Raw genomic sequence first — 26,002 nt, forward strand, 5'->3', positions numbered from 1 at the left:
GATCTCCATAAAAACCTCCACACTTCTGTCACAGCCACAAAATGTGATTTTTTGCCTAAGACGTCAAATCAGCTGCGCACGAGCCATAGGAAAAAGATTTAAGATGCCACAACAGCCTTAGAGAAATCACTAACAGTTGCAAACATGGGATTTCAAGTGAGCACAAGTACTCCTGAACATCTGTATTTGTATGTGCACACACAGCGGGGTGAATCATATAGCCTATGTGGTAGAGACTGATAGTGCTCCAAGACTTGTCTTACCTTTCTAATTAAGTATGGAGTAGCAAAAGAATTAATTTACGATGGTTTCTACACCTGTTTGACTTTTTATGATAAAACCCAGATCAATGCATGTGGGTTCATTGAAAAAGGGACTGGTCTCAGTTTGGAAGAAAATGTGGTTGGTAAAATCAGAGTTTTCTCATTCCTTTTGTTTTCAGTCTTCCAGATGTATTTTCTGCAGCTGGATAGAGAAATATGGAAAACAAAATCAGATGTGCTCCAGGAAACATATATGTTGCAGCGATACTGCAGCCGGTCTACAGTAGCTCTTTTCTGAACACTGACAGAACTAAAACTGAGAGAAAATTTAAATCAATGTACATAAACTTTATTAGCCATCCAGTTAGGATGAGATTAATTTCAACCAGGAGCTCTCTCTCCCTGACTGTAAAAAGAGTCTAGATGAAGAACTTAAAAGAGCTGTACAGTCCATGTTTAAAATAGATGAAATGGATCCTGCCTTTAGTGGCTCTCCAGATTTTGAATTCTCAGCCCCTATACCAGGAATATATGCTTAAAAACATGCTCAAAAAAATATGAGTTGAAATTTAGCCATATCATAGATATGCCAAAATGAGAGAAAAATGGGAGAGGGAAAGAAATATCCCCAAAGTCATAGAATAAGAGGATTTTTATTGACTATTTTATCTTAAATTTAACCATGATTGAACTGCTAATATTCAGTTTTTATCAAGATAAAACTTATTTTTTACTTTTTTTAAGAAGCTCAGGTGTTCTAGAAAAATTTAACATGAAGAACCATTCATCCAGACTTCACTGTGCTGAAGAAATATTTGAGTTAATTCTAGTAGTTGTCAAAAACCCCTCTGTCTTGCTCTTCCTCTGTATAGATATATATATTTATGTATGCATACACAGTAGTTTGTTGCTTTACAGAGCAATAAGTACAGAGTGTAATATGGCTATTTGGAGGTAAAAGTTTAAATGACATTAAAATGAAGCAGCTCTTCCAGAAAGGAGAACGTCGTTACAGATTAACCAAACTTTACAATTAAATGGGAAGCCCTGGTCAATGATCCATATTTCCCTCTCTTTTCTAACACCCACCCACTCTGTTGACCACCTTGCTGATGTTAAATTATTCATCCCCACTGCAATGCTGAATCCCTTTCATTTGGGTTGGGCAAGCAACCAAGGCACAGGTTTCTCAAGGGACATGGGGATAAAAATGAAATAAAAAGTCAAAAGCAGAAGTTGTTTGTGCTGGGACTAAAAACATCAAACCTTTGACCTTCCATTTAGGAAGAAGAGAAACACAGCCCTTTTCCTACACATTTTTTTCAATGTATTTTAGTCACTGAAGTGCCATGGGAAAGTGGAACTTTGCCAGCTGCATGCGGGAGCTTCTGTTGCTGATATTTATTACATTAATTACACTTTATCACATTAAAATAGCACCCAGGATTCCCTGTGGAGTACAGTCTCTGTGTTACACATAAAGCACGTTCAGAAAAGGATGATGAGGTCTGCTTCCTCAGATGACAGGGCAAGGGAATGTCATATTTGGGAATCAAACCTGAACCGAGTCAGAAATTCCTACACTAACTTTTCTGTGATTCTATGAAATGGACACTTATGTGCTTATTTGTAAAAAAGCATGGTGTACCAACCTCTGGGGAGTTTTATTGTTGCAAAACAGAGACAGCTACAGCTCTGAAATGATGTTAACTACAGGAGTTGGAAAACAGCATTTTTGAAATATAACCCCTAATTCTTTGTGAGTTCCATTCTATATTCAAAAATTATTTTCACAGTTAAACAAAGTGTGTGCCAACACCCACTGGCTTTGTTATCTGTGGATCAATACATTAAAATGGACCAATCCGTTATAGAAAGGAAGGGAATCATAGAATCATTAAGGCTGGAAAAGACCTTCAAGATCATCAAGTCCAACTTTTGACTGAGTATCACCATAAACCATATCACATCTGCTCATTTTCTGAACACTCCCAGGAATGGTGACTCCACCACTTCCCTGGGCAGCCTGTTCCAATCCCTAGCCACTCTTTCAGCAAAGAAATGCCTGATATAAAGGAATCATATAAGAGTCTGCAGCTGGAGTGGTTTATCCAAGAAGTTATCTTAGGTGATTAAGCAAGGACAGACTGCATTTTCCTTGCACTGATTTTGTAGAAACAGGTTGGTACTTAAAAATAGAAACAATTTATATTTTCCTGTCTCAAAGCCATTGACTGGTCAAAGTTGAAAACATGCTCAGCACTGAGTTCAGCTAAAATCAATGACCAGGATAACAAGAGTTTTGGCATTTTTGTTATTTCCTTGTAGATTTTAACACACTTATCCAGGTAGTAAAAGCTGTTAGTCTTGAACATAGAATAATAGGATGGTTTGGGTAGGAAAGGAATGTTTAAAAGTCATATAGTTTAGCCCCAACATTACTGTCCTGGTTACCAAACCTTGATTTCAACCATATTTAATTTCCTACATGAAATAATGTCATAATATCTTGGAGATCTTCAGATATCAAATATGTGGATTTTTTTCTGTGTATATAGAAACAGGAAAAAAGTAATGCTATCTGACTAAATAAATAATTTCTTAAACAGAAATAACTCATTATTAATGTTTTTTTTAAAGCCTTATTAGTCAAGAACTCTAAGAGTTGAGTCCAAAACTAATTTTACTCATTGAGAAAATTCCTGCTCAATTCCACAATGGGTAAGAGGTTGGATTATAGGACTCAAAATTCTTTCTTTGTGTCAATACTTCCACGGTGCATTCATCCAAACAAGCGAGACGTCAGCCAGGCTATCTGATGTTCCTTTTCCACCTCAGTGATTTAGTCACTGCTCCTACTTCATACTTATTCCTATGTCATAGGAGTACCACATATGATGGTATCTCCTTTTAAATCGTGTTTCCTTGGGTTTTTTATAAGGAGTGGCACCAGTAGTTCTAGAATATACCAATTTAGTGGGGATTTTAATGATTTTTTCTTTCTTCCTAGCGGAAGAATTAAAAACAAATTAAAATCAAGAGTCTAAATCATGGTGCTTGTTCATCCAGAAATTTCCCACGTCAGGAAATTTTCTTGCCATGATGATGAATGGCTTTTTGCTACATTTATCATTGCACAGATTGCAACCCAAATTGGAAAGGAAAGCAGGTTTTGGAAGGAACCATCCTCCACGTTAAGGCAATGAAGAAAAATCATGAATTTGGAAGTAAAGAAGGTCCCTACCAAAAATGGTCTTGAAAATGTGGTTTGAGGGGTTTGTGGGGCTTTTTTGTGGGGAGGGAGGGTTGTAAACTTTTTGTGGTTAAATTTTGGAAGAAAATCAATGCTTGAGCTAAAGGCTTTGAGATTAAAAGGGCAAAAATTCCCCTTCAAAATGTCAGTAAAGAGGAAACTGTAAACCCCATATATGTGTATATACTTTAGCATATATGTATATACAGACATATTGGTGACTATATTTAATTTATACTTAGTAGGCAGATGTTCAATGAAATTTCTCTTACAGATAAAAAAGAACAGCTTGTTCTTTAAACTTTTGTCCTTCCCCTATGTGATTCAGATGGAGCACAAGAGAATAATTGTTCTCTACTTAGATATTACTCTTCAAGTAACTTGCTTGACAGTAGCCCCTTGAAATAAACCCTGAAGGTGTAGTTGCTGCACTTCTGGCAAACAACAAAGTGAAAATCCCTTTGGAAGCCTACTAGTCTTCCTACTGTGGTCAAAAGAGGAAATGGGTATTTCCAGATTTCAGTTCATCTCATCCTTCAGGAAATACTAAAATCTCCAGTAGGAATCAGGTCATACCACCTTTTTCCATTCACTTCCACGAGAAACCAAGCAACTACTTCGATGCAGACATCTGTATTTACAGGAATGCCATAATAATACTTCAGTCATGAGTTCTGTTGCTTTTCCTGCTCCACTTCAAGTGATTTTATCCTGCTTCTTTTATTTGTGATGATGTCAATGCTTTTGATGAAGTCTACAGTATTTACACAGATAAATCACAGAACTGCAGAATGGGTAAGGTTGGCACAGGCTGCCCAAAGAAGCTGTGGCTGCCCCATCCCTGGAAGTGTTCAAGGCCAGGTTGGACAGGGCTTAGAGCAACCTGGGATAGTGGAAGGTGTCCCGGTCCATGGCAGGAGTGATAGTCTAGATGACCTTTAAAGGTTTCTTCTAACCCAAACTATTCTATTCCATTTAAATATAGATGTCTTCATCTGCCAGCTAAATCCCATCCACTGCTTCAGTTCCACTGCTGCCAAAATTTTTGTTTGGTAGTGAAAGTGCTGCAAGACAAAGTTGTCAACCAGTGCAATATCAGTCTCAGTTTTGAGAGATAATACAAAGGTGACAAACACACCCTTCAGTTGTCAATATAGTGTTTCCCTGCCCAACCACACAAGCCCCATGCCAAACACAAGCTACAAAAATCTAGCAGTACTATTGCTTCATTCAGCATTAAAGCTGCAACTAATAAATTTAATTTTTATACTTAGGATGTGTTTGCAATAATAAGCATAGTAGACTGGCATTATAATCAAGCATGTTCAGTTTTGCAGGATCCAGGAGCTGCTGGTTAATGAAGTTCAATGTGATACTGTCAGTAACCAACATGATAATTGGTTACAGAGGAAAGGCAATTTCAACAAATGCTCCTCATGCAGGTGGCTGGGAGAAATTGCTTTCACTCAATTATCCCTTCAATTATTTTGGATGAATGAGGCAGGATCATTTAGCTCATTATAAGCCCAATTCCACAATAAGTAAATATTTTGACACAGTGTTGAAACTCCTGCAAAAGCATCTATAATATTTATAAGCATTGGAGAGGTCACATATTGTATTATCATCATTTGGTGCATTCAGTGCCAACTAAAGGAAATTAATGATTTCAGTAGCCAATATCACTGGAGCAATACTTTAATACTGTGAGTAGTCAGTAGTTATCGGAAATATTGTCAGAGGTTTTATGGCTTATAAATACCCATGTCTGGTATCATCTCTTAGAATGGAGCATTAAGCAACAGGAAACATTTACCTTGGTTATGGGGTAAACTATATCACACACTGTGTTGGAATAGCCATATCTATCAATTGAGGAGTAGAATTTGATATTAATTTACATCAGAGACCAGACTATATAAAAAAATACAAGAAAATATCAAAATTTGAAGATTCATTTGACATGGCTGAGGTTCAAACTTTGTCATCTTTTCTTCACCCCCTGTTCACACGGAAGGAAGAGCAAACAGGAGATTTCCACCACTTTGCTGGCTGCCCATTTGATTGGATCATTTCAGAATGAACATCTGCAGTCAAAAATTATTGCTCAAATTTAGGTGATCCCTTCCTGCATTTGCATATGTTTTTAGTCATTCAATAAAGTCAAACTCTTTGATGCACTAATTATATGCCTTTGTGAGAGGGTTTTACGGAAAATCTCCAGGTGGTTCAACTTGCAACACTTCAGGGAATTCAAAAATGTTTTTTTTTCCTTTTCAGAGATGAGTCTACCAACTGTGCTCATCTAGCCAGTTGGTGGATCTCATCTACCGCACACAGGTATAAACCTCAAATTTGAGGTACCCCTGGACAGCTGAGGTGTTTCCTCAGAAGTCTTGAGGACACCCAACATGTGGCCATCAGAACCACTTGTTGCAGCCATGGAAAATTTCAAGTAATCAAGCTGGCAAATATCTCTCCCAGGCTGGCACCAGGAACTGTGACCTGGTGATATTCAAAAGCCATCTGGACATCTGGGAAACTGGTTTTGGATAGCTCTGCTTGAGCAGGTTGGGTGGGAAAAGGGACCTCCAGAGGTCCTTTCTAACCCCAATTGTTCTAAGATTCTGTGTCTTTCAGACCACCAAATTACATGGCTGCTAATTTTCATTGTATTCATGTACAATATTTATAATATTATAACACCTGTTGAATTATAAAACAATTCCTAAAATTTATCTCGAAAGGGGAACCAAAGAGGGACCAATAATATAATGGACTGAGTCTCATGGAGTCTGGAATTCACCAGATATCCCTGTTGAGAATCCAGGTTCTCACAGAAAGTACATGAAGGGAAGGGAAGGGAAGGGAAGGGAAGGGAAGGGAAGGGAGAGATAAAGAACAAAAAGTTCTCAGAAACAGAGGCTCCAATCTGGATAAAAATTAAGTCTTTTTTATGCCATAGAGACATAACAAGGCACAGGACATCACCACTTCAAGGAGCCAATGGATGTTTTTAATTTTGATTTTTCTCCTGAACCAGCCAATAGATGATGATAGGTTTGGTTCTTTTAGACGATATTTATTTTACCAGACTGTTTCCACTTTTTCAGCTGATAAATGGCTGTTACAATTTCTTGTGCTTATCAGTGGTATCTCAGGATGTCTGTGGCTTCTGGAAACCCCAGCTGTACTTTAAGAAGGCCAGATGCAGTTATCAGGGATGTTTCTAGTTTGACAGTTTAGTTCCCAGGCTCAGAGCTCCCAGGCTGGCTGGAAATATCTCTGCCAGTATTTTCCAGCAGATGTTTTCTTCTGCTGAGTAATTTTCCCTTTCTAACCAGCACCTTTAAGGCTGCTCACACTGAAGCCTCTGAAGAGAACATCCAGTCTGATTATTCCACCTGCTTCCCTCTTCTAGCTGGAAATTCAGTCTCTCCTGAAAGGCATGCTGTTCTCTTAGTGTAAATATCTGCCTTCCTCAGTGTGAGTACCTCTATTTCTGCCTAAGAAAAGGAAGACTTCTTGAAAAAATCTAAGATAGAATTCCAATTTCAGCAGGATTTAGGCTGGATAGTGCTACGTATGTATACACAATGCTGTGGAGCTGAAAGAGGTCAGGAAGGCAGAGGTTATAAATCATCCTTCTTCCTTTTCATCACAAGAATAAGTAGTAGTGAGGATGGTGAGAAATGCAGAAAATCTGGAGAAAAAAAAGGAGAGGAACTGCAGAGAATAAGGACTGAAACTACTGTTAGACATGGAACAAAATGTCAAGAATGGCAAAAAAAAAAAAAGCCCTGTTTTGGACTCAGTAAAACCAGGCTGCTTTCTGGAGTGGTCTGAGAAATTCTAGCATTCCTTAAGGTTTGAAGTCTATTAGCCTGAAAATATTTTTCTTCAATATGTATTGCACATGCACATAAGGCTCAATTTGCTCTTGGGTGCTCACGTAACAAAAACAAGATCCTTGCAAAAACCTTGGAAAAATCTGTGCATAAAACAAGTTTCTAAGGTAAATTTTATTTTATTAAATGTTTTGCCTCTGCCATAAGATGCCTTGAAGCACTGTCCTCATGATGCACAAGGGAAATCTTATCTGATATTTATGACTAATTTTGAATTATCCACAGTGAATCTGATTGCTTCATATTACATGACTAAATGTTTAGGTGAATCAGTTTCCTTTATAGCATGTGAAATTGAGCTTTTTTAGCAGCTGATTGTGAATTCTCTGTGTTTATCTGAGATTGTGCTTAAGGGTGACAAAAAGAAAAGAAAGGATTTGCGGGAACTGCAAGAAGTCAGAAACAAGGACTTGTGGGATTGCAGCAGATCGATTTATAGTGCTTACAGATTGTGTGCCCAGATAATTTCAAAGCACATGGTATGAAGGGGTCAGATCAGCCTCGTGCCAACATTTTTTGCAGCATCAGGCAAGGCTGTCACTTAAGACCCAGCCAAGAGATTTACAATGTAAAATGGTTAGTGCATATGGGCATGAGATTGCCTAAAGTCCCCAGCTGCCAGCGTAGACAAAGCCTTAATTAGTCAATAATGCTGGAAATTTGTGCCTCTATGGAAGTTTTCTTTATTCAATAAGCAGTTCCCCAAATAGTACTGAATTGAAAACAACAACCAGTTTGACAAGGAACCGAGGAATGTGGCTTTAGGTCAGTATATATTAACTAAAAATTCAATCAGCTAGCTAAAGGTAAAAGTTTATTATTATATCTCATGAGACATTTGGTATACTAAGTGACTGAGAACATGTTTCTTTTTCAAGATTAGATATCTGTGTTTGGGGATCTAATTCCTTAGGGAGAAACCTCATTATGTGGCCAGTTTTATAGATCCAGAGAAATGCAGTTTCCATGAGGGATATAAGAAATTTTAAGCACTTGTTTTGCAGAACTGTCTGTCCACATTTCTGGACTAAGAAATTCAACAGGTTCTAGGCATTTAGACTCAGTTCTCAGCAGGTATGAAAAATAGCAGCTTCTATATTCAACTTTAGCTAAAGCCAACAAACACGACAAAATCCCTTCAGTGGTTTATTTTATTGTTTGAATTAATAGTGGGTTTTATCCCTTATTTTCTTAATGTGAGAAATGATGCTGCTACAAAGAATGTTAAACCTTAGGCAGAGAAGTGCACTTTATTTTGTAATTTAAAATATGCAAGAAGAAACAAAAGTAAGTTTGTCTGGTTTTTTTCCCTCAAGAACTTCCTAATTGGTCTCAGATTCTTGACATTCTTTTACATACAAGGAAAAGAGGAGCAGAAGTATAACATTATTTCCAAAAGTACAAGGATTCTGAATCACCTGCTGTGCTGGAGCAGAGTCAAAGTGTGTAAGTTACATATAAGCATGCAAGACTGATCAGCTTAATGCTGATAAGAATCACTGTGTCCAAAATGCTACTTTGAAACACTTGCTCTGGCTCATTTGTATGGCATGCTCTTTAATTCTGGAGATGTCTCAATAGTTTCAGAAATTTTCCTTGACAAAAGCAAGAAAACTCATACTGTGTATCATCTGTATTTTTCCTATGGCTAAAAATCCTTAGTTGCAAGTGGACACACTTCATTATCATCTTCAATCCAGGACTGGTTTGGTGAAACTCAAAACCTTCATGTTTAATGGACCAACAACATCCAGGACAGTAGTGAGAAATCAATCCCAGGTATTGTTTGAACTACAAAAATTATCCTGCATTGGGAAAATAAAACTTTTGTTGTGCCAAACCTTTATGACTTTGCAACAGCTGTGTGTTGTTAAGTACTGTTAGTACCTACGCTCGGTTTCTGAACTTGGTGAATTACACCATTGTTCTGGTTTGGCCAAATCTAGAAATACATCCTCTGAGAGAAGGCAGGCTATAACCACCCCTCGAAGGAAAGTGAAAGAGATAAAAACTATTTATTCAACAAACACACAGGAAAAGGGATAATGATGCTAGATAATAAAACTCCTCGATCTGCTGAAAGAAACCTGGGAAAATTTCAGAGTCCTTCCATAGATCTCTCTCTCCCCCTCCTTGGAGCTGGGATGGGGTGGTGGGCCCACCTCCAGGGCCAAGGACTTGGTGGAAAGTATTCTGATGTTGAAACAGTCTAGCAGAGAGAAAAGGAAAAAACAAAGTCCCAGGAAAACAAAGGTCAACCCTCAGGAGGAAAAGGAGCTGAGAAAAAAAAATTGCTAAAAGCTGGCTGGAAAGAAAAGCAAGCCGGGTGCTTCCCTTCCCTCTCACTCTCCTGCCACAGCTGAAAAAAAAATCTCTGTCTCTGTGTGACCTTGAACAAGCTGCAAACTGCTTTGAAAAAGTTCTGCTCAGTTTTTTCCTCCCCCCTCTCAGGCTCAGTTTAAAGGCATAGAAAGGCACAAAAATTAATTCCTGGGCATGGGGCAGCGATAGGTGATACACGTCACAAAGTCACCCCAAGACAGCTATAGTTAAGCTCTCCCTACAACAGATGAGGCCTGGAAATGAGTGAGACCAGCACGTCTCTTCCAGTCCCAGCACTTTAAAGAAGTTGGAATTCAGCTGTCTGAAAATTAGATCGGTACTAGATATTAGTTTCTCCCATCGGGTTGCAGCTGCAGTACCAGAGAAGAAGGTTTCTTGTCTTATGAAGAAAAGATTTTGTTCCCTTCTCATCACTTCAAAATTTCAAGGGGTAACTAATGAGCTGTGCTTACACACATTGCCCCCAAAAGGATCCCCTGCAGAAACTGTCCTCTTGTTTGCAACAATGGACTAAGCAGTAAGTGAAGAGGTGGCAGGAATTTTTGTGGATATTTGCTGTGGCTTAAGCAGTGTTGAGTTGGCAAATCTATGCCAGGTCCGGGGAAGGGGATTTGACTTGCCTGTTTTCTTTAAACAAGACATATTTGTACTACCAAATGCCATGTCTGGTACACAGCAAACTACCTGGCATGTCAACAGAGAGGGGATGAACTGTTACGGCCTTTTAAATTCAGAAGGTATGTAAGGTTATAGCTCTTTAAGGAATAAAAGTGGTAAGTTGTGGGATATAACATGTCTGGGAGTGAAACGGCTTTCCACTGCCCAAATGTGATGGCTCCTGTGGACTTGCACCACTTGTACAAAAGCAGTGTCAAATGAGCCAATTTCAGTGGAGCAGGTGCAGACATTTTGCCAGCCATCTTGTCAGAACAGAACTTCGTGAAGTAAAACCACACGTATGTCTGAAGACACTGTACTGGTTCCTGTAAGGGCATCATTGATAGAAAAACACTTGCTTTAAGAGTGTTATGCAGTTGACAGAGAAGAGGTTACTTCTTGTGGTACAGTGCAAATTATCTGTATTAAAAACACATTTCCAAATCTAAGAAATCTCACTATATTTGCTTTACTCTATAATTACACTATGGCCATGCTATAATCTCCCAGTTGGCCTTTCTTTTCTATTTAGTCTTGATGCCTATTAACTAGAAATAATTCTGCTTCGAACGTCCTTGTATGCCGGTCAAATTCCTTGCTGAAATAGCTAGACCCCCATAATCTTTTTTTTCCTCAGTGTTATTTGGCTTGAGACCACTTGAGAGAACTGATGCTACTATTACAAAGCTGCTTCCAGCATTTCATCATAATTGAATTCCCAGAGAATCTGCAATGTCTTGTTTTCCAGGTTTCTGAACACCTAAAGAAAATTCCACATATCTTGCCTACCTGCAGATTTCTAAACTTTAAGGAGATGATCCAGTGTAGCCTTTCCATTTTCCCTGGATGAAAAGAATCTCCCTCAGAGAATTTTTTCTCCTACTTTTCAGACATCTGCAAAGAAGTGATGTACCGCCCTCTTGCAGTTGTCCATCTCTCTTCGTCTACTACATAGGGAGCCTACAGAACCCGTTAGGTTGGAGGTTTAATGTGAGAAGATTGTTGGGCCAGTTGAATTCTACCCTCTGCTGAGCTACTGTATACTTATTTTTAAAGGAGTTAGGTTGGAGGTTTAATGTGAGAAGATTGTTGGGCCAGTTGAATTCTACCCTCTGCTGAGCTACTGTATACTTATTTTTAAAGGAGTAATTCCAAATCAGATAAAAACCAGAACAAAAGAATGTGATTCAAGCTCTGCAAAAATGTATTTAAATAAATAAATAAATAAATAAAGATAGATATAAAAAATATCCCCTTTTTAATTCTGGAGCAGTCAAATTAAGGAATTTTCCTACCATACAGACAAATGTTGCGCAGGAGTACACTCCTAACTTTTGCTCCGGCAGAAATACCAAGGACTTGAAGAACAGGAAAAAAAAGGAAGCCTGGCATTTAAGCAAACTGACATCTGTTTCATTAACAGAAAACCTGGATAACTTGGGTTTGTGTGTAAGAGGTTTTTTCATTTGTCATAACTCTTCAAACTGGAGGAACTGTTTAATCAGCTTCAGCAGAGCATAATCCCTGAGCTTTGATACTTTCCCCTCACAGCACTTAGCAATGCAAACAGTGTTATGAATACCTGGAAGCATTGCAGCAGATTCACAATAGCAACCTGTCTTAGTCTGCCCGTGTGAAATTGTTCCTGAGACAAAAACAAACAAACAAAAAAAAGAGAAAATACCAAGAGAAAATGGCTGTTATTTGGGAAACATATTAATTGCCTACAGTCATAGTCAATGTGAACCTACTCAGCAAGGAATATTTAACATTACAGTTTGAGCAGTCCCCAGAAAATCAACTTCTCTGTTTTAAGTCAGCTGCACACTTTAACAACTGGCAGAAGAGGATTTTCAGTAAGACAGTTGCTCCATTGATCTGGAAATGACAAGATTTAGGACATGCATTTACATAGAACAGAGGTGGGGACAGCTTGAAAAGTTAGCAGGGTATGGAAATTTTCAAGAACGTAAACCTGAGGTTTCCATCATGGACCATATGTGTGCCCCCAACAGGCACTCCCAAATAGGTTATCCTGGGTAAGTAAAGCTGCTTCAGATTGTCAGTAAGAAAGTCAGAAAAATAAAGAGCAAAAAGTGTTGAGAAGAAATGAAGGAGTTATTCAAGCAGATAAAGTTTAAAAAAAAGCCAAAACAAAACAAAAAAAACAAAAAAAAGCAGAAGCTCTCATACTCTGTGAACATCTCTAGACTGCAAGAAAATCAAGTTAATCGAACCCTCTTCAAGATATTTGGGGGAAAGAGGGGGATGGAAAAGGGGCAGAATGACTTAAATATTCCATATAAATCCCTGTGATCTCTATGGTTGTCCTTATGCACTGCTTTCCTCAGGAAAACCAATTTATGACCTATGTATTTCTGTTGTTACTGAACGTTTCCCTTATCAGTGGGGATGTTTTCCACAATGTTAATGCTGAGGAAGGTCTCATTTTCCTTTCTTGTAAGATTCACACAGTACATAAACCATGAGATGGGACCTTTTTTTCACCACACCTCTTTGTCCCGCCTCAATTCACAACAGCTTTCCCTTGTGTATTTTTCCTGTATAGCTGTATACCTGCAAGAATCACAGGTATTGTGGTAATCAATGCAGAATCAATGGCATTTCCTGAGATTTTGCTGGGTATTTAAGAAATCAGTCATCTGGAAGAGTTGTAATGCCAAGTGAGCTTCCCCTTGACATATCAAATCTCATGGAGATTTATCTTACTGAAACAATGAACTATTTCTGAGCAGAACCACTGCTTCCTAAAATGTCACTGTTACATTGCAGCTGAATGACACAAGGTTGTGCAACTACTTAAGTGCAGAAAGTGTCAAGAACCTCAGAAGAAAATAGGGCATTTATCAGTGCTGGCAGGACTGGTATGGAAATGGGTACAAACAGTGATTTGCAAAATGGTGAAAGTCTTTCAATCCACCTGAAAATAATTATAAAAATAGTTGACATGACTATTTAATATGGGCGTGATTTTTCTTTGTTTCTTTGTTTACAGATTCTTTCCTAACCTTGTTTAAAGTTTAAATTATTTATTCAGGAAAATTTTTTTATGAAAAGGAGTTTCATCTGGCTTTAACAAAAAACAAACAAACAAAATTACAAACAAACAAACAAAAACTCCCCAAACGTAACTAGAAGGAAATATTTCACTCGAAAGTCAAGATTTTGAGTGTTCAGAAGAAATTATAGTCTTTTAATTCAGTGATTTTTAAGACAGACATCTGTGCCCAAGATCTCTGCCACCAACATAGCAGTGTAAGAATTTCCAGAAAGCAATAGGTCTGGTCTTTAGTTGTCCAAGTGGGTTAAACCCTGCTCCACTGATGTCTTCTCCAGTTGAATCACTACAGGACATCTATATGATTATCTTAGACCAGACACCAGGCTCTAACATATGAAAACTTTGTTAAAAAGTTATCTCGCCATTCATACCTAAATATGGTTATGTTATTTTTTGATATAAAAAAGAAAAATACCATCTGTTTTGCATAACTCTGATCAGTAATAAGCCCTTGTTCTTTTTGAAATGGAGTGAAAACTAATATGAAGAAACATTTTCAGTGCAGCTCTAACTTATTACAAGTAAGGTAATTTTGGGCTGCAGATTTGGTGAGTACAAAGAACCTATCGAATGGTGAAACAACGGCAAGTGAGATTACAAAAAATTAATAGTGGAAGAGCACACCTTTGCCTATAATTTAATTCCCAAATATACTGTTATGTAGCAACATTAGGGCATAATGAATGTGCTCTGTTATTTGCTTCACGGTGGGCTTTGAGCCAGGGAGTCATTTTGCCCGAGAGACAAAAGACACTCTGTCTGTGCAGAGATCCTGCATCTTCCTGACACGTTTCCTCATACATTTTGTGAACTGTCTTTCCCCTCCCCTCTCCCTCTGTTATGTGAGCTGTGAACTGCACTGAAAATCTGTCTGTGACAGACACTTTCAGTACTTGGTCAGCTGTCAGACAAGCATGAGGTGAAAGACTTCAAATATGGCATTGGGCTCACAAACACACACACACATAGAGAGAAGCAGCCATCACTGGCTACTGCTCATGTCCAAGCATGAAAAAAAACAACAAAACACCCCAAACCCCCCCCCCCCCCAAAAAAAAACCCCAAGGGAGAGAGTAATTCTATATAAGCCTGAGATCTTGCTAACAAAGAAGGCATATTTTATGGTTTTCACACAATCACAGACAGAATGAGTCAGGTTGGAAAGAAGCACAGTGGATCACCTGCTCCAACTTCCCTGGTCACACAGGGTCATCCCAGATCACTTTTTATTTTGTGCTCCAAGTGAAATATCCTCTCTGGGCCCTGTACCATAACAAAAGAATGTTGTCTTCTCCTACAGCACCAGCTGAATCCTCCCTGCATACACAATGCAGTACTCAGGGAAACCAAAGGATGCATCCCAGCTGGATCCAGTCTGAGATCAGGTCCTGGAAAGCCTTCTTTATTCAAGCTCTCACCAAATAGAGCATCTAGGCTGGAGCACACAAATGACACAAACTCCTTGATTTCTTTTTGACTTTGGGAGAGATATTTTAGATCCACCAGGCTGCAGGACTCTTTTAGTGTAATCTGTAAATCTAAACAAAAAACACGGCCTACGTGAGTATGTCTAATATTCAAAGGCACTCCTAATGTCTCTGGTTGCCTGTAGGCAACTGAATTTTACTGCCAGGGATTACAAGAGTCAGGAAATTTCCTCAAGTGTAGACATCTACAATTAGGTGTGTGAATTTGAACCCTGCTGTAGGCTCACTCCCTGTCACTGGAGAGGTACAGACACCTGTAGTGGGTGGCTCACACTTTTCCAAGATTGAGAAAAAACTTGTCATTTGATAGAATTGCCTGAATTTTATCTTTATTGAGCCCTGAAGTGGACTAAATGGCTACCATTTAGACAGCTGAATGTCCATTCCTGTCCCTGAGAGCTATTCTTCGCTGTCTAAGATGCCCTGACAAATCTGAGACAGCCACTCAGGGCTGTCAAATATTATGAAATACCAATGGGAAGCTCAAACCTTCTGAACCAGTAGCTAATGTTGAGGCAGAATATTTCACAGCACCTCAAGACAGTGTCAGGCACTGAAGTTGAGAGAAATTAAATCAAATTTAAAGGAAAGGGACTGAATCAGACAGTGGGCTATATTCAGCTGCCCAAACTTTGGTGTTTAGCATCATGTACCCCAAAAAAAGAAGTAGTCAGGCAAAAACACAAGAACAACTCAAACAGAAAAAGGAAGAAATTGACAGACAATGCCTGATAAATCCCAAGAGTTGGAAGCATAGCTGAGGCCAGGCAATTTGACTTATTATGCATGAAATAATGGGGACGTGATTCCTTTGCCTCCATGTAGACATTTAGGGTTATTTTAAGTACTGCAGGATGTCCTACCTTGCCTCCATCTGACACTCCAGAAGGGGAGTCTCCCATAAGTGCTGTGTAATACCTGTTAGTACCGTGCATATGTCTCAAATATGCTACAGAAAAATTGGCAACAGACGTCCATGTTTCAGCAACAAAATCCTCTCTTACACGCCTGCACTTCCAACTTCCCTGAGCATTTGGAGATCCCACCTTGCAAGTTGTCACCCAAATAGCACAGAGCAGCAAGTGTCAGCCAGTGATGGCACAGAGCAGTGCAGTCTGGTGTGCAATCCAAGATAACCCTCATTCCCAGGCAGTGGGAGCACACGGCTCCGTGAATGGAGACATTTGTTCCTTCCTTTCCAGCCGTGTGGGGGTTGGTTGCTTCTCCCAAGCAACCAGCAACAGGACAACAGCAAATGGCTTCAAGTTGTGCCAGGAGAGGTTAAGACTGGATATTAGGAAAAACTTCTTCATTGACAGAGTGGTTAGGCATTGGAACAGGCCGCCCAGGGAAGCTGTGGAGTCACCATCCCTGCAGGTATTAAAAAGATGTGTAGATGTGGCACTGAGGGACATGGTTTAGTGGTAGCTGGTTGATGATCTGACAGGTCTTTTCCAACTTAAATCACATCAATTCTGTGATTCTATGATTCTTGCAAATAGTCCAAGCTTGTTCAGCTTTCTCTACACTTAATGTGGAGGACATACCCAGAGACAATACTCAGACCTTTCTGGTGGATGTTCAGCATACGGGTTGAGATCTGTATCATGCAGATGCCCATAATGAAATTCTTTTTAAGAGAAGGTGAAAGGAAATCCTGGTTTTGTGTGCAGAAGTTGAGTTCCAGCTGTGACTGAGCCACAACCTTCCTGGACGTGACAAGCAACTCTTTTCCTCTTATTTCCTTCCATCTTATCCTGTAATCAACATTACTTCCCCTTTTCTGAGATTACTTGAGTGGCCACATCCTTTGGTGCTTATCAAATATGTCCAGAAATATCTTTACCACTGAATTTTTTAGAATCCTTGGGGGTTCTTAACAGAGAGATAATAATCAGTTTCCTCTTAACAATGCTGAACTTTTTCACTTCCCTCCACCTCTCTGTTCCTTCTTATTTTTCTTCCTGATGAACACCAAAAAGCCCCAGTTCATCTCCACAAATTCAGCCACCAGCTAATAACAATAAAGAGTTTGCTTTCTCTTCCACAATTTAGCATTTAGTATTCTCTTCCCCTTGCTCTGACTCTGACTGAATTCTACCTTTTCTCAGTCTGTCTTTAAAAGTGTGTCTTTCCCCAGTGTGAGAAACCACACAAACCAGAGAAGAGCTACAGAATTTCTCTGTGAAGAGAACAGAAAAGATTAATTGTCCAGGGATGTTCATGAGCTGTTCCCTTCCTTCACCAAAATTCCCTCAGCTTCTGCTACATGTTTAGCCCAACAAGGTGAGCTTCTAATATTATTTTCATTAATAAGCTAAATAAAAATAATTAAAATTAAAAGAATTGAAAATATGTGAAACTTTAATACAGCCATTCAATAATCATAAGATTGTGATTACAGGTACTTGTAAGACAACATATGATTTTGTTTAGATGTTAACTTTGGGAGCAAATGAAACATGTCCCAAAGATACCAGTTATTTTACAAAGTCTATGAAAGGAGTCTTCTTCAAATGTAGATGCCTGTGGTTTTTCAAATTAATTCAATTTCAGGTACACAAATGACTTTGTAGAAAGTGGTCTTGATGGTCTTTGCAATACTCTTTTCTTCAGAATATCTCATCATCTTTCCTGGTAAAATTTGATTTTAGGTGGATTCAGAGGGGATGTGACTATATAAACTATCAATGCAGGATATGGCCACAGATATAATGTGTAAACTGCAAATATTTCTTAAAAAAAGTCAAAATGCACAATTTGGTAGAATTATCTCAATTTCTTCCTTATACTATAATCACAGTTTAATTTTGACACAGAAGTTCTTTAGATGTGTTGGTTGATAGACAGTGTTTCTTCCACTTTGTGTGTCAATTAACATAGAATATGCGACAAAAAAGGTTTATCTTTTGTTATCTTTGTATGCATAGGATTTAGCATAATGATGGAGACAATATTACTTAAAAGCCATTTGGAATTATGTCCAGGTACTTGATAGCAGGATATGATTTTAAACTGTAGAAGAAATGGAAATTACTCCCAAATATTTTGGGGTTTCTCAATAAAACTGGAAGCACATTATTCATAGAAATAATTATTAAGCTCTCCAACAGTGAAAAATTTGTGCTTGCTCATTTTCCATGCATGTTATTATGACGAAGGCTTTTTGTGGGACATCAAAAAGGTTTTGGGGGTTTCCCTTCCTGTGACAGGCCACAAGGAGTAATTCTGCACTGCCATTAAGGAGGACCTAAATGTGTCCAGTGCTTCAGGAACTACACGTACTGGGGAAAAACAGATTTGCACTTTGAACAAAAGTCTCCTTGCTCAGTGCATTTTCTTCTCTAAGTCAAGGAGAGATAGATAAATAAATGCAGGGATACAGAAAAACAGAAATACGGTTTGGCAACAAAATTTTCTGTCACTTGGATACCTTAACAGAGTAAATTTTTTAGATCTAGGTCTATTTTCTTTATAAAGTACATTACTAGTCTTAAACATGAGACACTGCTGCTTCTGCAATGGACTCTTGTTTTAGAACCTCAGGGTTTGATCAGGCTAAAGACCTGAAAAACCACGTTAGAAAGAAGAGAAAGAAGGGCCCCACTAGTCCAGTGCAGCAAACAATAATGAAACTGAATTTTCGAACTTTGCCATGGACATACCTCAATGATCCATGTTCAAAAAAGGGTATGAAAAAATATATATCAGACATTTATAAAAATCCACAGAAATCTTCTGTTCTATCTTTTTTTTTTTTTCCCAGGCACAAAATGCTTATCATAAACCTTGCCTTCCGTGACATCTAACATTTTCTTCTTGACATTTTAAAATCAGAATTGATAACAGCAGGCATGCTGGGAATTAACTGTACCAAGGATCTAAAGGAGGCATTATAGAAAAGTGTGGTATGGTATAAGGATGTTGTTACACAGCCTTGCTATGCTGCTAAGATTGTGGCAAACAACATCTCACCCTAAACATAGAGACACTTCTTTCAGATAAATTATGCAAATTTAATTTTAATTTTAGCTGCATTTCTCTTGCGATTGCCTGGTCGAGTAGATTCTTGAAGCAGAATCCTTCTAAATAAATGCACTGTTGCTAAATGCATTTGCTATGGCAAAAGTCTGAAATTAATAAAAAACTAATCTTCAGATTCCTACTGGCTTAGAGTTACTGCCTCTGGGGAGAGCTACAGAAGAGCCTGGGGTTTGTGCCCTCAGTTGAGGATTGGGATAATGGAGAGTGAAGAAAGAGCCACTGACTCTTGAAAGAATCAGTATCATTTTTAGGATGGAAGTACCAAGCCTCAGTGATTGACTTTGCAACCAGTTTATTCCTGGACATACACGGTGGAGCCTTCAGGCTGCTGTTTTCCAAAGGTAGTGTTGATATCACAATGTTTCCATCCGTTTACTTGTAGAATTAAAGCCCTGAGAAACACAAAACTGAGGTAGAAATGAAAGCCAAGGCATTAAATTTCTGTTAGGATTATTTATATAGTTTGGAATCTCCTTAATGGACTCAAAGTGTTTATCAAGCCATGTAATCTGAGGTTGCACTGTTCACAAAGGAATTTCCTCCCTGAGATAAATGCAGATGATACACAGGAAAAAACACATTTTTGTTTAGGCTAATAAAGAAATGATATGCTTTAATAATTGAGAAAATTTTTCTCATATGGAATATGAGAAAAGAATGGGGCTGATTATATCCCAAATTATAGTGGGAAAACTGCCAAGAAGGTCTTTAAGAGCAATACATTTATTGACCATTCCATTTGTGTAACAGGAATGAAGCTCCAGATGAGCATCTGGGTTTTCAGTTTGTGGTGGACAGAAAAGGAGAAAACTCCACCCATTTATAATGCAGGACTGAGGAACAGAAAGGGATTTTGGAGTTGTGAAGGTGATACATCTCAAAAAAATCAGGTCTCTGCTTTATTCAGTGAACAGGGATGTCACCCAAGGTTGGTCTCGAAGATGAATCTGGAGACTACCCACCACTTTAAAGACTTAAAACTAATTTTTGATTGATAAATTTAGTTTAGCTTAATCCTAATCTATGATAAAAATTATTTTTTCCTCCACTGGAGAAAAGCTAGCTTTTTCTACCTCTAATTCTCTCTCTTCAACCATGAAGTAGAAAAAAACCCCGGTGACTGAAGACTGCCTCGCACATACAAAAATAATTTGGCAGAGTGGAGTTTTGGAGGCTTTTGTGACATTTAGTCTGAGTCACTGTGTGGCCAACAAGAACAGAACAATACTTTCAGTAGGCAATTTACTTAAGATAGGGGTCTAAGATTGGAAAAGAGAAAGGTGCCTCTTGCCCTCTGTTGACTATTGAGGGACTCCTATATTGTGTAGATATGTATCATTTGAACATCTAAAGATAGCTGAGAGGAATCTAAATTATTTATGTAGTTTATTAGTGTTTTTTGCTCTTGCTGTGATAGGCTCCGGGATCCTGCTCTGGGAATTTTAGAAGATGCTGTAGAAATAAGAATGAGCAGATGCTTTTCCTCCTAGCTATTGGATGGCTGGATACAAAATAAAAGAAGGATACAGATAAGTAGGGATAGTAAATGGAGAAAATAAAAACAAAATAGGTTTGACTTATTTATAAGACAATATCCACAGAGATCTAGCTTACTGCACTGAAATATTTTGTAGGCATCAAAACTAAGAAAATCCAGAACTGCAAATGTTTGTTGATCACTTTCCCATAACAAAACTAAAGGTGCTGAAAATGTACCAATTAATAGGTTAAAGTCATTACCAGGGGCTCAAGGAGCCATGGTCAGAATCTGAAGAGTGGCTGAAAGGTAAATGTCAGGAGACAAAGAGGGGCTCTACATACCTGAAAAATGGAAACAAGTAGCTTATGACTGATGAGATGGAGCTGGCATGAAAATTTTAAGAAAGACAAGGAATTGTATTCGTATTAGCAATGCCAGACATAAAGACTCACTATAAATGCCTGAGACCTACTGGGATTTGATAGAAAAGTGAGGTTTACATAATCAGCCAGTTTGCAGGTGATACAAACCTGAAAGGAGGGGCTCCTACACTAGGTGGTTGTGCTGCTTTTCAGAGGGACCTCAACAGGCTGGAGAAATGATCTTTCGAGGTCCCTTCCAACCTGAGATGTTCTGTGATTCTATGAAAATAAACTATAGGAACAATTTATGAAGTGTCATGACAGAATATTCACAGAAATGCAATCGGGGGATAGGTTGTTGTTCTGAATCATTCTCTCAGGTTTATAGGCAGCTCTTACACTTGAGTGGGGAGGTGATTCACGAGGTCTCAGAGTATATTAGGCAGAGAGATGACTGACAAGTGTAATAGGACATAGACTTTACCTTATGATCCATTGCTCACTGATCACCTGCATAGAACCTTTTCATTAGTAATGGTTATAATGATTATGCTAATAACACTTGTTTTCTCATACAGCAATTAGAGGTTCCCACTGTAATTTGTTAAACTGTCATATCTGTCAACAAGAAATATGACAAGTCTCATTTTGTTCCTCTCCAGTGTAAACAACATAAAAATCACACAACCTTAGAACAGTTTTGGTTGCACAGGATCTCTGAAGCTCATCTGGTCCAACACCATGTTCAACCTCAAGTCTGTGTTGTAAAAGAGTTGATCTCTGCCTTGTCCCTTTCCAACACAGTAGCTCTTTCCTGGGTTTACTCCCTTCTGTTAATGCCTTTCTTGTACTGGGGATGCTAAAACTGGACACAACAGTCCCACCACTGTTTCAGAATTGCTGAAAAGTGGGTTTAATCACTATTTTCAGTAGGTGCACTATGCAGTGCAGTTTGTGGTTCATGATGACTCCTGTGCAACTTCTCATAGAATCATTTACACTGGAAAAGACCTCTCAGATCCTCCCTGCCCATGGTGGGAGGACTGGAAGTAAATGACCTCTAAAGTCCCTTCCAAGCTAAACCATTCTATGATCAAGTCAAACCCCTAAAGTATCTTTGTAGAGCTGCTCCCTAGACAATTGCTGTCTCTCAATTGTTTGCTTTCAGATCTTTTCTGTCAAATCACGTCTCCAGCTTTTTGAGGTTAATCTGAATGATTTTTATCCAGCATATGGACTCCTCCCTGCAGTTTGGTGTCAACCCCAAACTTGCTGATGGTGTGTTCCTCTCCATATAATTACAAATCATCAAACCACCCTATTGCCATCATGTCTGGCAGAGCCAAAGTGTTGCTTTCCCAGGTGTGGAAAAGAAAAGGCCTGTTCTGAAGGCACAACAAGAGGGACTCAGGGAGGAGCTGAGTGACTATGAGGAGTGCAGATCTGAATTTAAATAGAAAAATGGCAACATTTGATATAAAAGTAGGCAATGACAGCTGCTCTGGTCAGCAATTACTGCAGATTGAATGTGGACAGAAGCAGTCAGTGCACACAAAAATGCCCTTCTGATCTGGCAGTGTTCCATCCATCCCACCTCACCTGGAAATGCCAAAACAAATGTGTCTTTTAATGTTAGTGCACACAGTAATCTTTGATTCTTTATCCAATATCCAAATAAAAATTACAGAAATATCCTTGTCTCCTTCTTTGGCTTTTACACTCTAGGACCTACATAAAGAAGCCACAGCATGAACAGGTACTTGGCCCAAGACTTCTTAAACCCCCATGGAAAAATCGATGGGCAAGATTCCATCTTGGTTACCACAACATCAGTCTGCAGACATTGCTAAATAATAATAATAATAAACTCAGTAGCCAGCTGAGTGAATTTGCATTGCTGGAGATTAGGATCAAATGTTACTACAACTGGATGTGTCAATCATTAGCAGAGAGAGTTGTACCCGGTGCTCCCATCGACTGCAAATTTCACATTTAAGGTGTAATACACCCAAAAATCGTTTCAGAGAACTCCATCTCCCAGTACAAGAAATATGAGGAAATTAAAATTGAACATAAGCACCCAACCTCCTTTTTGGATGAATTTGCACTTGAAAAATACGCTGTTCTATATGGTCACTACCTGAATGTTGTAATACCGGTGACGTTGAATCACCTTGTCCTATCAGGAAACAGGAGAGCTATAAATCACCCTCCAGTGAAGAATTCCAGACAATTCCATAACTACCTGAAGAAGGACGGAAGAAACTCCTGATCTTCCTGGAAACAGAAGGTAGGATTTGCCTTGATTTGTTGGCTTAAAGTATTATGATTTTTCCCATGTGTTAAAATACCACCTACCATCAGAAGACTTCTTGAAAAATTTAGGACAGTCACAGAAGAGGATTTTATTTGGTGAAAAATAAGGAGTATTTAGGCAATAGTGTAACACAAGCTAAAACAAAAAGGTAGAGAAAATGGATGAATAATCAGATATACAAGAAAAGCCACCTGTATGAAGAAAGCAGCATCTTAGTAAATTATATGTACATAAAGGACAGAGAGACAGTAAAACACATTGAATGGGATATTTATTCAGCTCAGTAAGTTCTATTGGTTCATGTTTCTATCACCACCATTTTCAGAGTGGAGAAATTACCACCTTGTTTAATTTACTCCTCTTCTGCAAAGTGGCTGCTGAGTACGACTTTGTGCAATAATGCTCTACAAGTACAATGACAGAGACATTATTCTATTTCAGGTCTTTTTCAAGGATAAAAAATAATGAGGATTTTTTTGGTAATGGTTATTCAATTAAATGAATAATTTAAGATACACCTTTTTTATTTTTTTTTTAAGAAGGAGAGATGGGAAAAACATATTCACATGAGTTTGCCAAACTCATACAAACTAGGGATGCTAAAGCACCATCTTTCAGTGGCAGATCCCGGTATACAGATGGATTTGCAGGAAAGTCAGTAAGACTTGGCACATGTCCTGATTTATGTTTGATTGAGGGGGAAGAAGGGAGGGGGAGAGAGAGACTGATTTTAGGACCGGTGCCTAGAAATTAATGCAGAGCAATTAAATTTACATCTCATAAACTGTAAGCATTTGGTTGAAATCAGTGGGATTGCCAAAAGTATGTTAATATCTTGGAGCGGGAAACCCACTGGGTCTTAAAAAGCATTCCAATGGCATTTTGAAACTTGTATCATGTATTAAATTACCAATTATATTTAATTGTAAGTTAATTCATAGAAAATATTACTGTGAATGAATACTTTGCCCATGTCTCTAAGTTAGCTTTTTCAGCTTGGTTTGCAAAATAGAAAGCTTCACAATTTCAGTGAAGAGTTATTTTTCCTTTAAAATCTGTTTTACGTGCAAAAGGGGTTGTTTTCTATTTGCATCTCATCATATTTTGCACTCAAAAGACATATTTTTGCTTGTAACTTGAGTACAGCTAAAAATAACCCCCACTTCTATTTACTTTCCAGTTAGAAATTAAGTGAAAATCATTTTTTTTTCATGATATTGGGAGTATAACCTTTTGTTGCTAAACACCTAGGTCAGATAAAGTGCAAAGTTTTGGAATGGCTCTGAGAAATAAGCATTAGAAAAATTAATAAGAAAGAAATCCTGTGCTTCTAAAGCACTTCAAAGAGGCACAGGTAACGTCAAAATTAAAGCAAGGGACATAAAGTAATACTAAGAACAGGAGATCAGCGGCTTATTCTGTTAAGTGTCCATGTTTTCCCCTGGATCAACTAGGTCTTCCCTCAACTACAAGTGCTTGGAATAAGCCACTCTATTTTGAAGGTTGTGAGAGTTTAACTGGACAGATGTGACCAGTCTTTCCAGTTTTTTGGCCTCTGAGCTGCAGCTGCCCATAGTAATAGTCCATGGGCTTTGTTGTTTAGCAGAGCATCCCTGCCTAAGGCTGGGCATTGTGGGTCACCCCCAGTGCAAGGTAAGAAAGCTGGTGAGGAGCAGAGGCCTTGCTGTCCCACCTGGAAAAGGTAGTTTTGCCTAATCATGTGTTCTCCACAAGTACCAGTGCTCTCCAGAGCACCTTGTGTTTTATATAAACTGGTTGCCCCGAGGTAAAGGGGCTTTGCTGAATATGAAAGGATCAGCAAACCCTACTGGCCTCTCCCCAAGAATAATTTAAAACTAAAAGCAGCAGCCCCTCAAACCCAAGCAAGTTAAGTTAATAATATAGCTCTGTGGTAACATGCCCATAAATTCCCTTGGAAAGGGAGGCTGGGAAAATTGCCAGAACAAGTAAATTCCACTCTAGTCACCTGCTGGTCTGCCTGAGGTAGCTGAGCAGAAACAAGCTGAATGTAACTCGTGTGACTGACTGCAGATACCTGAACTTTGCAGTGACCTCCTGCGTCACTGGGGTGGTGCTTTGAGCCTCCCAGGCAAGTGGAGTCTTGGAGTCCAGAGCCTGGTGGATGCTTCTTCAATTAGAATCAGATATTTGTAGAATAACCTGAGTTGGAAGAGACCCACAAGGATCATCAAAGTCCTACTCCTGGCCCTGCGTAGGAAACACCAAGAATTACAATGTTACAGAAGGCTCTAATTTCTGTTGTCATTCCTCATTATCTGCAATATAAACAAGAGTTGTCTTAAAACAGATAAAAACAAAAAAAGCTTCCTGAAAGAAGGTGTTTCCCGGTTCTGCCCCAGCTCACATGCAAGATTTCACTGCGCTGGTGATCAAGTTTTGAACAGGTTTTGAATCCTGACTCCTACACCCGAGTGCACAGGTCACATGGACTCAGTGTCTAATTCCCCTTTCAACTGAAGCACTCCAGTCAGAGCAAGCAATGGGGAGCAGGGGAATTTTCAGACTAACCTAGACACAGAAGCAAGCTAAGAGCAGCATCCCATCCCATTCCACAGTTTGGTGATGAGCAGTAGGATTCCTGCAGAAAGGGCAGCAAAAATAACTGTGGATATTTGTGGAGATATTCATCCAGGATTACAGCAGGAAGAATAAGACGTAAAAAGGAGTTGATCCATAGAAATTTGGAAATGAAGAGGAGAAATTAATTTTATTCTTTTAGTTCTAATAATGGAGAAGGAAGGAAGGAAGGAAGGAAGGAAGGAAG

At 38.7% G+C, this 26,002-nt stretch overlaps 1 protein-coding gene across 2 annotated transcripts in view; it reads left to right on the forward strand.

Annotated features, from left to right (window-relative positions):
* Nucleotides 1-23,071: 23,071 nt before the first annotated feature.
* The window catches only part of LOC121666949 (cysteine-rich venom protein kaouthin-2-like), a 16,708-nt gene continuing 13,777 nt past the window's right edge, over nt 23,072-26,002 (forward strand). For both annotated transcript variants that reach the window (XM_042032972.1, XM_042032971.1), the window contains exon 1: nt 23,072-23,169. The gene's annotated coding sequence lies outside the window, so the exon portion shown is untranslated. The remainder of the gene's footprint in view (nt 23,170-26,002) is intronic.

This window comes from Corvus kubaryi, unplaced genomic scaffold, assembly GCF_017639235.1.
Source record: "Corvus kubaryi isolate FWS band 111438036 unplaced genomic scaffold, C.kubaryi_AGA036_p1.0 37354, whole genome shotgun sequence".
Lineage (NCBI taxonomy): Eukaryota > Metazoa > Chordata > Aves > Passeriformes > Corvidae > Corvus > Corvus kubaryi.